This window comes from Acinonyx jubatus, chromosome A3 (assembly GCF_027475565.1).
Source record: "Acinonyx jubatus isolate Ajub_Pintada_27869175 chromosome A3, VMU_Ajub_asm_v1.0, whole genome shotgun sequence".
NCBI classification, from domain to species: Eukaryota; Metazoa; Chordata; class Mammalia; order Carnivora; family Felidae; genus Acinonyx; species Acinonyx jubatus.
Genome location: NC_069388.1, coordinates 11971014 through 11983859, shown reverse-complemented (window position 1 = coordinate 11983859; position 12846 = coordinate 11971014). Strand labels below are relative to the sequence as shown.

The following is a 12846-nucleotide window of genomic DNA, read 5'->3' as shown; positions in this document are numbered from 1 at the left end:
TACAGAACACTTGTCGAATGACCTAGCACTAACTGATCACTTGTCTCCTTTGTCCATTTAGTCCTTCACTCACTCCGTGAACGGATATTTAACGGAAGTCAACTCTATGCCAGACATACGTGTGTTGCTGGCTGTCGGGGCCACAGTGGAGAGCAAAAGTGATCCTGCCTTCACAAAGGCTGGAGCCCCTGAAGGACCGATAGCCACTAAGTAGCCATAGAGGAAAGGGAACAGCATCCTAGCACAGGGAAGAGCATGTGCTAAGGCCCCGTAGGGGGAGGGAGGGTGTGAGGCAGCAGGAATGCTGTTAGACTAATGTAAACCAGGTAGACAGAGAAACAAGCAATTTACGACAGCTAACTCTCTGAGCCCTTATGGTCCCGTGAGATTGTTTTTAATCTTACTTTGAGAGGAAGAAGAGAGGGCGAGAGAGAAAGAGAGAAAGAATCCCAAGCAGGCTACACACACTGTCAGCACAGTGCCCAACGTGGGGCTCGATCTTACGAACCATGAGATCATGGCCTGAGCCCAAATCACGAGTCAGACCCTTAACTGATGAGCCACCCAAGCATCTCAATCCTGGGAGATTTTTTAAAATATCACTTTGAAGATGAGGAAACTGGGGCACAGAGAAGGTGAGTAACTTGCCCAAGAACACACAGCTCCATCAGCAGTGGGAAAACTCGGGTTAGAACCCAGGCCTCTTCGACTGGAATCCCAAGCAGCTCTAATCTTTCATAAAGAAGGAGACATTCATCCAGTGGGAGCAGGTGTGCAGTCTGGGGGCCCTCCAGGACTATTTTTATTTGCAGCTGTAGCCACAGGATTTGTGGTTTCCATAACAGAGGGGAGAAGAGTGCACGCAGCCTTTCTCGGCCACGGACAGGAATCCTTTCAGGCCGTTATTGATATTCGGCTGCAGGAGATGCCACAGGGAGACACGCAGACGAGCCAGCCCAGGGAGAGGAAGTGAGGAGACCGGCATTTATCCTGGAGGGGCCCGTTTCCCTTTCCGTTAGGGGAGAGTCTGTTAGAATGGAAGGAGCTTGGACTCTGCAGCCGGGCCAGCCAGCGTCTGTTTCAAATGACAGCCCCTGCCACCCACATGCTGTGTGGCCTTAGGCGAGTTACATCAGAGCCTCCATTTATTTCCTTGTACAAGCAGGATAAAAGGACCCAAAAAAAGTAAGCCTCTCTGTCTCTCTTCCTTCCCTATCCCAGTTCACCCGGTCCCCCACCCCAGAATGTATGCGTCATTGCTAGGTTCGTATGTCACCTTCCAGGTAAATTTTAAACCAGAGATACATGGATAGATAGATGATAGATAGATAGATAGATAGATAGATAGATGTACACCTATATATAATATATAGGGGCTCCCGGGGGGCTCAGTCAGCTGAGCGTCCAACTTTGGCTCAGGTCATGATCTCACAGCTTGTGAGTTCGAGCCCTGCGTCGGGCTCTGCGCTGACAGCTCGGAGCCTGGAGCCTGCTTTGGATTCTGTGTCTCCCTCTCTTTCTACGCCTAACCCTCCCTTACTGAACACCTGGTTGCTCAATCCCAAAGGCTCATTAGAATCACTCTCGATTTCTCTCTTTCACTCGCTAGTTACATCCCGTCCAACAACCAGTCCTGCCTGGCTTTCCTGTAAACCCAGAGGTAGATCTGCCAAGAAGTGGATGAAGCATGAGTTCAGCACCCCTCAACTGGACAGCCCTTTCAGTGTGGTCACAGCATCTTGTGATTCTGTAACACCTGCCAAGGGAAGGTGTTAGAACTACAGCCCTCAAGACCACTGTCTCTCCAGCTCCCCTCCCCCCGCCCATTCCCTACCTCAGTATCAGGTGACATGGGAGAGCCTTGGGCACTTGGAGGGATCAGCTAAAAATAAGCTGAACTGGGGAGTCCACTCAGTGGGGTTTAGTGGATGTGATCACGAAGCTGTCCATCTCTTTTAAGCACAGTGGAGGTATGGCCTGCCGTCCTGGCATAGCAGTGGCGTTCGGGACACTCTTATAGCCCACGTACCGACTCACCTAATATAGAGACACAAAGGTGCAGGGACAGATGTCATACCTCTAAGGAGGATGCAGCAGAGGGACAGAAAGAATCTGGATCTTTGATGATATCATTACTTTCCCAAATGAACCAACTCTGAAAGTGTTCTATGAACAGTCATACATTTGTACGTTAGATATTGGTTTTTTGGGATTTTTTTTGTTTTTTAATTAAAAAAAATTTTTTTACAGTTATTTATTTTTGAGAGACAGAGAACAAGTGGGGGAGGGGCAGAGAGAAAGGGAGACACAGAATCCGAAGCAGGCTCCAGGTTCTGAGCCGTCAGCACAGAGCCCCACGGGGGGCTTGAACCCACCAACCATGAGATCATGACCTGAGCTGAAGTCGGACGCCTAACCGACTGAGCCACCCAGGAGCCGTGGTTGGATAGTGTTTTGTACTTAGAGCCAAATCATCTCAATAGATACAATGATGTATGCTTATATACATCTAAGGTTTACCTGGAAGGGGATGTGCAAAACTGGAATCCCTAGATGCCTCCTGGGATGGGGACAGGAGTCAGTGGGAAGCAGATGAGAGGGAGACTCACTTTTCCCGGATATTTTTATTCTGCTTGAATTTTGTTTACTTTGGGTCAGCTTTTCGTATCTCAAGAACTAGAAAATAAAACTTCAAAATCAGTGGAACACTTGAATTTTACATTTCTTTTAGTGTATGAAATAAATAAATTTAATCTGACAAGACTGGTCCTTGCTGCAATAGTCTCCAAGAGGCTGTTAGGATGGTGAAAGAAGAAATGTTGACAAGTTCAGTTACTTAAGGGTCAGAAGGTGATTTGGGACCCAGCACGCAAAGCTCGAGGGACATTCAGAATTTTTCCTGCCTGCTTTCCCGCCACTGAGCAGCTCAGCCAACCCAGCCTGATGTTCCCAAGGATTTCCAGGAAACTAACACCGGCCACACCCCTGGGAAGTTCTTTTGAATGACTGTTTCAAATGCATCAGGCTCCTTCCTTTTTAAAGACAGTAGAGAAAATGTTGCTGACTAGCCAAGGAACCTGGAAGATGGTTTTGCCATCTGTTTTAGAAGTCAAGGGGTGGAATTTTTTTTCAAGGTCACACAAAGTCAATAGATGACCAGGAGGGAGTCATCAAGGATTTCCCCGTCTGCCTGTGTGTACTTGGCCCCTTCATGTTCCCGGTTTGCCCAGGGTTCCTTATCTCCTCCAAGAGGCTTCCCTGATTTTCAATGTTAGCAAGGGGAGGACCTGTATGAAAAAATGACCTTGACATTCAAAGTCCATGAATCCAGAGAACAGCTGCATTCTATAGCCCCTTTTGTGGAGATTTACAGTGCATAATAGATGAAGTCTCTGGAAAGTTCTGTCGTAAAGAAAACCACTTAAAAAAAATTTTTTTTCCTCATCAATAAAATGAGGATACTAAAAGGACCCATCTCACAGAGTTGTCATGAGGATTGAGAGCACAAGTCCACAACCTCTTATCAGAAATCAGTGTTTCAAAATTTAGATATTTCTAGATTTTAGAAAAGCCATGTTGTCTATGTTCCACATATTTTAGAGCCATCCCATAATCAAACATATTGATATGAAACATATGAATACGGATTCACATGAAAAGGGTTTGACAAGATTATAAATAACCTCAGATCAGGTCAGGGTTTGCTCCCAAATGAGTTTGGGGTGCCAAATTTGTGGGAAACTGTTGGTTTTCACAATTGTAGATAAAGGAATGGGGGCTTAGAACAAAAATAATTACTAATATTTATTGAGCATTTGTTTATTCATTTATTTATTTTAAAGATTTTCTTTTTAAACAATCTCAACACCCAGCGTGGGGCTCCATCTCAGAACCCCGAGATCAAGAGTCACATGCTCCACCAACTGAGCCAGCCAGGCTCTCCCTTGAGCATTTATTTGAGTCAGGCAATGTTCCGAGCACTTCACATTTAACAAAGTGAATCCACAGAACCCCAAGTGATAGATAGATACTATTGTATCTCCCCATTAGGCAGAGGAGAAGACGGAGGCATACAGGGGCTAAGGAACTCACTCAAGCAGCAGAGCTGGGATTAAATGAGATTATGAATACGAATGGTTTATCACAGTGCCTGGCACATAATCACCATTCCATCAATGGTAGCTATTATTACCTTACTAATATCATCCTCATCGATGGTGGAAGAATTATGATTGATTCTCATCTTCTTCTCTGCACATATGTGAAATTTCCCATTTTGCTATAATGAAAATATCCTATGTGTGAGAAAAAATGTTTTTCTAAAGGTGAAACTCAATTTCTGAATTGAGCCTAATCTCTCAATGGTTCTTCTGATTCCTTCTGTCAAACTTGATGCTGCCCCTGGGCAGAAATGGATTTGTCACCTCAAATTTGACTTCTTTGGGCATAGCCAGGCCAGACACTGAGCACCCTATGACAGTCCTGGAGGGGCAGAGCTTCAAGAACTTGCTAGTTGCCTGTGAAGAACGCAGCGAGCTGACAGCCTCCAGCTGCAACGTCTTAAGGGTCTGTCTCAACTTTCAAGCCAAGGCCGTGCTCTTCCTGCGTTGCCCCAGGTCAATGACTGAGTATGGCAGGACACCAGGGCTGGCCATCTCGCCCAATGTGGGGCTCCTCTAACCAACAATCTTCGCTCCGGAGCCCCCCAAGGAGTTGACAAGGACTTTGCGGACCTGCATTGAAGTGAGGCCCCCTTGATCAATTCTGCTTTCTCTCATATTTATTTTTCACAAGCAGAACACCTCTCCTACCTTCTACAAACCTCACTCCATCTGACACACTGCCCCTTGCTACCCCAGAGGCATTCCCACCCCGCTTCCACATCTTCCCTGCCCAGAGAACCTTGATTTGGGGCCCAGCTAAGGGGTAGAAATCCCTTGATCTTTGGAGAGTGGCTGGCTCTCCAGCCCCAGCAGATAAATCATGACCCATCTTAAGTAAAAGTGCGCATTCTCCTTAAGCAATGATTGGTCCAGAATGGGCATATGATCCAGCTCTCAGCCAATGAAAGGTCAGGGGAAATCTGAGGATCCACTTCATTAATAATATAGAGCTTCAAGGGGGTGAAAGCCTTTTGTCCCCCCATCCCTTCCTTCCTGCTTTGATCGGTGTCCTGTGATCAAACGTTCTATGATGCAGCAGTAGCTGGGATGGGCATGAGTCTGAGGCCAAAAGCCAACCACTGGAGATGACGTAGCAGAAAGATAAGCCTGGGTCCTTGACACATCAAAGCGACTTTGGAGCTGCCGACCTCCAGACTTTTTGTTATAAAGGATAATTCCACTTCTTCGCTTAAGCCACGGTCAGTCAGGCATGCTGTCACTTGCAGTTGAAAATATCGTAACCGGTGCGGTCACTTTCCCCATGCTCTATTGCCCAGATTGCCTGGGGGAAATAGAAGGAAAGGAAGGAGAAGGAAGGAAACCAAAGTTAGCAAACCCTCGAAGATGCAGGGCTCAGGGTTGCCGTAGAGGTATTTGGACTTTTCCTGGAAGGGCGACATCAGAAAATCCTCCCGTCTCCAACTTGCTAACACCTCTGTATGACACGTCCCTCCCCCTGCTTCAAATCCTTCCATGACTTCCTGTTGCTCCTAGGACAGAGTTCAAACTCCTTGTTATAAAGACTGCAAACACCCTGGCATCGCCCTGACCCTCTTTATCTCATACTTAGGCTCCAGTCAGACTGATCTACTTTTAGCCCTCCAATATCCTATTTCACCTGTAGGCATTTGCATGTGCTAATTCCTCCGCTCTTCCCCCATTTCAACTGGCTCTCTCTTTACTATTTAGGTCTCAGCTCAAACGTTGTCTACTCCAGGAAGACTTCCTTGGTTTCTAGACTGGATCCAGTAAACCCTTGCATCTCTCATTGTACTTTATGTTTGCTTCTATTAAAACACTCACTAAGGGGTGCCTGGCTGGCTCAAGTTGGAAGAGCATGCGACTCTTGATGCCAGGGTTGTGAGTTCGAGCCCCATAACGGGTGTAGAGATTATGAAAACAAATGAACTTAAAAAAAGAAACACTTGTCAGACCAGTTTTGTAGTTGTTCTGTTCTCATGATTGGAGAACTTGTCTTTGCTTTCCACTATTCCACTTCTACCTAGTCCTGCTGGCCAAAAGCTGTCTTAGGCCCAGGCAGACTCACAGAGGTAACTACTTCCCATAGATCTCTCCATTAACTCCCTACAGAGCCTGACGTGGGGCTTGAACTCACGGACCAAGAGATCACGACCTGAGCTGAAGTCGGACGTTCAACCAACAGAGCCACCCAGGCGCCCCAAGAAATATTGTTTTTTAAAAAAGAGAGCGAGACAAGGGGGTGGGGAGAGTATTATTCAAAAATTTCAAAGTCACACAAGACAAAGAAAGACTGATGCTCCAGATGAAAGGAAATTAAAGAGACATGACAACTAAATGCAGTATCTGACCCTAAACGGACTGGTTCTTGTGCTGGAGGAGAAAAAACACTTTAGGACATTTTTGGATCAATTAGCAAAATTGTATATTATTGTATATAATTGTATATTATTGGAATTAGTAAAATTTGTATATTATTGGAATGCAAATGGTAGAAAAGATAGATTGAAGATTTTTTAGGGGCGCCTGGGTGGCGCAGTCGGTTAAGCGGCCGACTTCGGCTCAGGTCACGATCTCACGGTCCGGGAGTTCGAGCCTCGCGTCGGGCTCTGGGCTGATGGCTCGGAGCCTGGAGCCCGTTTCCGATTCTGTGTCTCCCTCTCTCTCTGCCCCTCCCCCGTTCATGCTCTGTCTCTCTCTGTCTCAAAAATAAATAAACGTTAAAAAAAAAAAAGATTTTTTATCGATAATTTTAAAGTATGAAGGTTGAGGGGCGCCTGGCTGGCTCCGTTGGTGGAGCACGTGACTCTCAATCTCGGAGTCGTGAGTTCAAGCCCCACATTGGGCGTAGAGATTACTTAAAAATAAAACGTTAAAAGGAGCGCCTGGGTGGCTCAGTCGGGTAAGCGTCTGACTCTTGATTTCAGCTCAGTTCATGGTCTCACAGTTCGTGGGATCGAACCCCGTGTCACACAGCCTGCTCGGGATTTTTCTCTCTCCCTCTCTCTCTGCCCCTCTCCTGCTCATGCTTTCTCTTAGGTGTTCTTTGTCCCATTTTTATTCATCCAACTCTTCTGTAGGTTTGATATTATTATCAAATAAAAAAAAAATTCAACACAAAAATTACAATGTTAGAGGCCAAACTCCTAGGTTAACCCCGTCTTACCCTCTACATGGTAAATGCTTGCACAGGGCTTCAGGAAACCTTCAGACTAACAAGGAAGTTTGCAGAATTCAGCCCAGAGTGGTGGGGTCCTGATGAATTATTAATGCTTATTCAGCTGCAAGAGCTTCACGAGGAAAGAGTCAAAGAGCAAAGTGGGAGAAGCCTGACCGGCTGTAGAACCAGAACAATCTCAGAGAAGTGGCAGCTTTTTTGGTTCTGCTTTCTGTGCTTTAAACTTCTAAAGTCTGGATCCGTTAGGGCACGTTTGGGGTGCAGGTAACCTGACACTCAGTTAAGAGAGCCTTAAATGTCGATTTTTATTATCTCAGGTAACAGTAAGTCAGTAAGTAAAATGTTTTGGGATTGGGAACTTCGGCATCTCAGTATTAGGGCAACGGGTCAGTTTCTTGAGGATTCCCTCGGCCATTCCCTTAGAGTCTCAAAGTAAGTGCTCTAGCTCCAAAAGTCACGTCCTAGTACAACCATGTCCAAAGAATGGAGGAATGTATGTATGGAAGAAAAGGGGTTGGGGAGAAAACTTGTCTCTTTTAACAGAAAGGAGAATCCTACCCAGAAGCCCTCAGCACACTACCCCTGCTGCCTCGCTGGCCAGGATTGGGTCCCATGCTTACCCCAAGACTAGGTCAAAGGGAGACAGGATTCCCACGCTGGCTTAGACCAAACAGAATTCATCCTCTGGGCCTTGCACGCTGCTCCTTGGTCCCGCAAAATTCGGTTCTGATGGCCAGGAAGAAGGGAAAAGAAGCAATCAACAGAGCCTGCTTTATGGTTTTGGTTATTTCCTGAGTAGGAGCCTAATAGTCTCCTTTTGTGATCTGAACCAAAGAATAACTTGGAGCCACAAGGGTGCCAAGAAGCCCAGAGCCCTCAAGATACATGGCCTACACCAGGGACTCCACACTGACCACAACCGGCCTTGCCTGTCCAGAATTCATTCCCCCATGTTTGCACACACCGCTCAGTACTTCTTCAGGGAACTTCCTCTCCCTATGTCCAGGTGGGGCCATCCCTACCCCAACAGGCATGTGACCAGACCTGGACAATCGGAACGTCACCTTCCTTTGGTGACAGTGACCGGTTCAGAGACAGACCATGTCCTAAGTTAGTCCAGTCCGAGTGGATGCTGGATCTACAGTAGGGTTTTCGGGAAATGACCCTCCTTTTCCCACCGGACTTGTACCCAGCAGAATGCAGGCCTGGAGCCCCACTCGCCATCTTGTCAGGTGGAGTCTGAGAACGGAGCCAACGCACTGAAGAGAAAAGGCAAGAGATGGGGCAAGAGACTGTCTGGCGACCTCATCTGAGTTCGTGAATCCAGCTAGGCCTAAAGCCAGAACTCTTCGGTTACTTCAGCCAGTCCTTTTTCAGTTACTTCAGCCAATAAACTGCCTCTTTTGCATAAGCCAGTTTCAAAAGGGTTTTCTTCACTTAAATAAAGGAGTCCTAAGTTTCTTAACCTTTGGAGAAGCGTGTTTGAAAGACAAATTCCCGGGTCTGGTCCTCAAAGGTTATGACTGAGTCCCCCCAGGGCTGGGGCCGGAGACTCCACTTTGGAACGAGGTCCTCCAAGGCCCCCCCTCGTAGGTGGTCCTGCTCACCACAATCTGAGATTCTAGGACCTTGGGGAAGGACGGCCTGTTTTCCTAACTGGGGGTAAAAGGAAACCCAGATCTTTCGATCACAAAGTCCAGCTACCTTGTTGGCACAGAGTCGGGGAAATACCTTTCATTCTTTCCCAATGACTCTGGAGTTGAGGAAATGAAAAGTAGTTGATTTCTCAAACAGGTTATTCCGCCACCTTGAACGTTGGTAACTCCCCTTGCTCCACAATGTTGCTAAAGCAACTCAGAACACTCAGGCAAGAACGATTTCCCGGCCAAACCCAGGGACTGCAAACCCTGTCACTTGAGGGGCCAGATAGGGAGGGCAAACCCGAGGAGCTATGGGAAATAGGCCTTCCTGTGGGGAGCAGGAGAGCTCAGGATGGACCAGGCTAATAAACGGCACTTCAAATTACACACTGCGCTGGAACCAGGGATGCACATAAGGCCACCTGGATCTGATTTCGCTTCCTCAGCTCAGCACCAGCACCCTCTGAGGCGGCTTCATCCTCAGAGAACACCGGCCCCCAACCTAACGTCCCAAGAGTTTGGGGACCGCAGCAGAAAAAGGTTCCTGTTCCCAATCGTCTCGGTAGAAGTCCAGGAAGAAGCTGTCATTGGCCTGGTTGGGGGTCACGTGACGACCCCTGAACCAATCACTGTAGCCAAAGAGGTATGGTGGTGTGATTGGTCAGCTCCGAGTCATGTGCCCATCCCTGGAGTTGGGGGATGGGGTCGGTCTCATTTTAACCGCATAGACAGAGACCCGGAAGTGGGGGAGACAGTCGCGTGCGTTAGCTTGGGTTCCCGCACGAGGAGACCCTGACACAAAGATCTCGAGTACAAGTAGATTACTTGGGAGATGATCCCAGGTGGCACCATTTGGAGCTTGAGGGAATGAGACAGGGAAAAGAAGGCAGTCGATGGAGGATGTGTTTTCACACAAGTTACTACTATAGTCAATTGGAGCTTAATCCCATCGGGGAACTCTGGGAGCCAGCATAGAACGTATGCCTCAGAGTTATCCCATTTTAGGGTTGAAAGCGCTAAGAGGTTTAGCTACCAGCGCCTGTCAATCCTTGTTGGAGAGCTGCTCCCACTGGCGTTAACTGCCAATTGCATAATTTTAAGTATGTAAGAGCAAACTGGTCCCTGGTGACCTAAGAAAGTCCTCGAACATGGAGTGTTAGAACAGCGGCTAGGTCAGGAGATTGGAAATGGGCAGTTCGAGCAGAGTGACCGGCCACCCCAGTTGGGGACAAGAAGGGTTCTGGTCAATGGTAAAACCCAGCTGCAGGATTTGTGGCCAATCCCACGTCGCCTGAGACCCCAACTCCAGTTTGAGAAGTTTATCCTCTGTACTGTCTCCTCTTCCTAACAACCTTCTCTTTCCCTGTATCAACTCCTCTTTGGCTAAAAGACAGCCAGGGCTTCTGCCTATGCTCTGTCCTCGTTGTTGTTGGACCTCCTCGGCCCCCAGCTGTGCCCTGCCTCCTGGGAACCCCAGTGATGCCAGAACCTCTGTCCAACTCCCCAAATCCCCATGTCCTACCATCTTGTTTTTCGATCATCTCAGCCCTGGGAGTCCAGGGCTTGCAGAGCTAAAAATGAAGCATCAGAGTAGAGAAGGCACGTGCCGGTGTTTCTCACAGAAACAAAGTCAGGACTCAAACTCCTGGCCCAGGTGTTTCCCTCTGTACCCCTCAAAATCCTTAGTGTCTGTCATTCAGCTAACTAGACATTTCTCCAGAGCTGAGATAAAATCCTCCCACATGCCCCTGTGCTCAGCAGGGGGCAGAGGGCATGGCGTGTAATGTGGTCTCAAGAAACACTCTGCAAAATACCTCTAGGGTACCTCTAGCTCCCAAATGATCTCAGGGACTGCTCGACTTGTCCAAACACAAGTTATCCCTTCCATTCCCCAAGCCTGTCCCCCACCACCCCAGACAGCTGGAGGTGGCTTTTAGTGTTTGTTTATTTATTTAGTTATTTTGGAGAGAGAGAGGGAGAGAGCAAGCAGGGGAGGGGCAGAGAGGGAGACAGGAGACAGAATCCCAAGCAGGTTCTGTGCTGCCAGCACAGAGCCCAATGCAGGGCTTGAACTCACAAACGATGAGATTTTGACCTGAGCCGAAATCAAGAGTCAGAAGCCCAACCTACTGAAGTACTCAGGTGCCCCTGGAGGTGGCTTTTACCCCAATAACAACAGGATCCTGGAGAAACTGGAGTTTCTCAATGTCTGCACTATCGACATTTGGGGACAAATGACATTGGGGGGTATCCTGTCCTGTGCCCTGGGGGATGTGGAGCAGCATCGTTTGGCCTCCACCTACTAGATGCCCCCACTATTGTGACGATCGCAAATGTCCCTGACACTGCCAGATGTCCCCTAGGAAACAAAGTCACCGCTGGTTGAGGACCACTGATAGAGACCATGGATGTTTCCTGACTATTCTATGAAGGATAGCCATAAGCAACTGAGAAAATACGGTCATTCTCATCGAGCTGTAGATACCATCTACGTAACAACCTCAAGCCCGTCACACAAACACAGCTTGCAGTGAAGGCTCTGGCAACCACTGCCCGCCACTTGGCTTCTCCCAGTGGGTCACACACAGATTCTGGCACCAGGGCCACCAGCCGCCTCCTCCCCACCCCAACACACGCGCAGCACACACAGAACAATGGAGCCCTCTTTGGTTCTCTGAGCTACTCCACACACCCACTTAGCTCTATTTTCCTGCGCCGGAGAAGGTCTCTAGGTTGTGGGCAACTGTGTTTATGCTAAGGCAATAGAATGGTCTCCCTGGCCTCCAACTTCATGGCCCATTAATACATTTAACCTGAGTTTTTTGACCTTGGCACTATTGACACTTAGGGCTGGATAATTCTCTGTTGTAGGGGGCCATCCTGTGCCCTGAAGGATGTCCGGCAGCATCCTTGGCCTGTACCCACCAGATGCCAGGAGCACCCTCCCCCCATTATGACAACCAACAATGTTTCTAGACATTACTGCGTGTCGTTTGGGGTACCAATTCACCCCCAGTTGAGACCCCTTGCCAATCTGTCCTGCAAATGCTAAGGTTCAGCGATGGTAAACCATCACTTTACGGATGAAGAAACCAGGGTATGGATAGGAAGGGGTAGACAGGAAGACTTGCCTAAGCGGTAAAGGGCAAAGTCAAGGATTAGCGTTAATGTCCCAAACCAGTGATTACCAAGTTCTCCAGCTGATAAAAGCCTCGTTAACCGAAGTCCCAGACCCACCCAGACCCGATGCCTCTGAGCTTTTGGGGACGCGGCGGGCAGTTCTGTATTTCCCAGCTGTACAAGCCAGACATCAGCACCCTCCGAAAACAGCAGTTCTCAGTATGCCACGGCTCCCGTCCTCCGTCCTTACAGCTTTCTCCTCATATGCACCCCCAGTGTGTTGACATTACCTTGCTTATCCAACAAAACCTGCTTCTAATGTAATCACTCATACATATTCCAAACAGGATTAGCTGGATTAGCAAACTGAGTTAATAACTGTCACTCATTGAGTGCCTATGAAAAAGTCAAAGGTGTCCCCAAACAGAGAATGAAGCCAACAGCGTGTCCAAGCACTGTTACTCTAACTTCTGCTGTATGTTGGGCCTTTTAGCTGCGTTATTATTTTTTTTAATGTTTATTTCTGAGACAGAGAGAGAGAGAGAGAGAGAGAGGGAGACACAGACTCCGAAGCAGGCTCCAGGCTCTGAGCGGTCAGCCCAGAGCCTGATGCAGGGCTCGAACCCGTGAACTGCGAGGTCATGACCTGAGCCGAAGTTGGACACCCAATACCGACTGAGCCACCCAGGCACCCCTTAGCTGGGTTATTTTTAAGGCCCACAGCAAACACTGGAATGTAAGAACCATTCTCATTTTAAAGAAGAAA

General features: G+C 48.0%; 1 long non-coding RNA gene across 2 annotated transcripts; it reads right to left on the bottom strand.

Annotated features, from left to right (window-relative positions):
• Window positions 1-3754: 3754 nt before the first annotated feature.
• LOC106986029 (uncharacterized) lies at window positions 3755-11897 on the bottom strand. 2 transcript variants are annotated; one of them, XR_001432027.3, is made up of 3 exons: window positions 9052-11897; window positions 7941-8046; window positions 3755-5445 (listed from the first exon to the last, which is right to left on the bottom strand). It is a non-coding gene; the product is annotated as an uncharacterized LOC106986029 (long non-coding RNA). The 2 variants fall into 2 exon arrangements; XR_001432026.3 differs by lacking the exon at window positions 3755-5445 and adding an exon at window positions 6908-7781.
• Window positions 11898-12846: the final 949 nt, after the last annotated feature.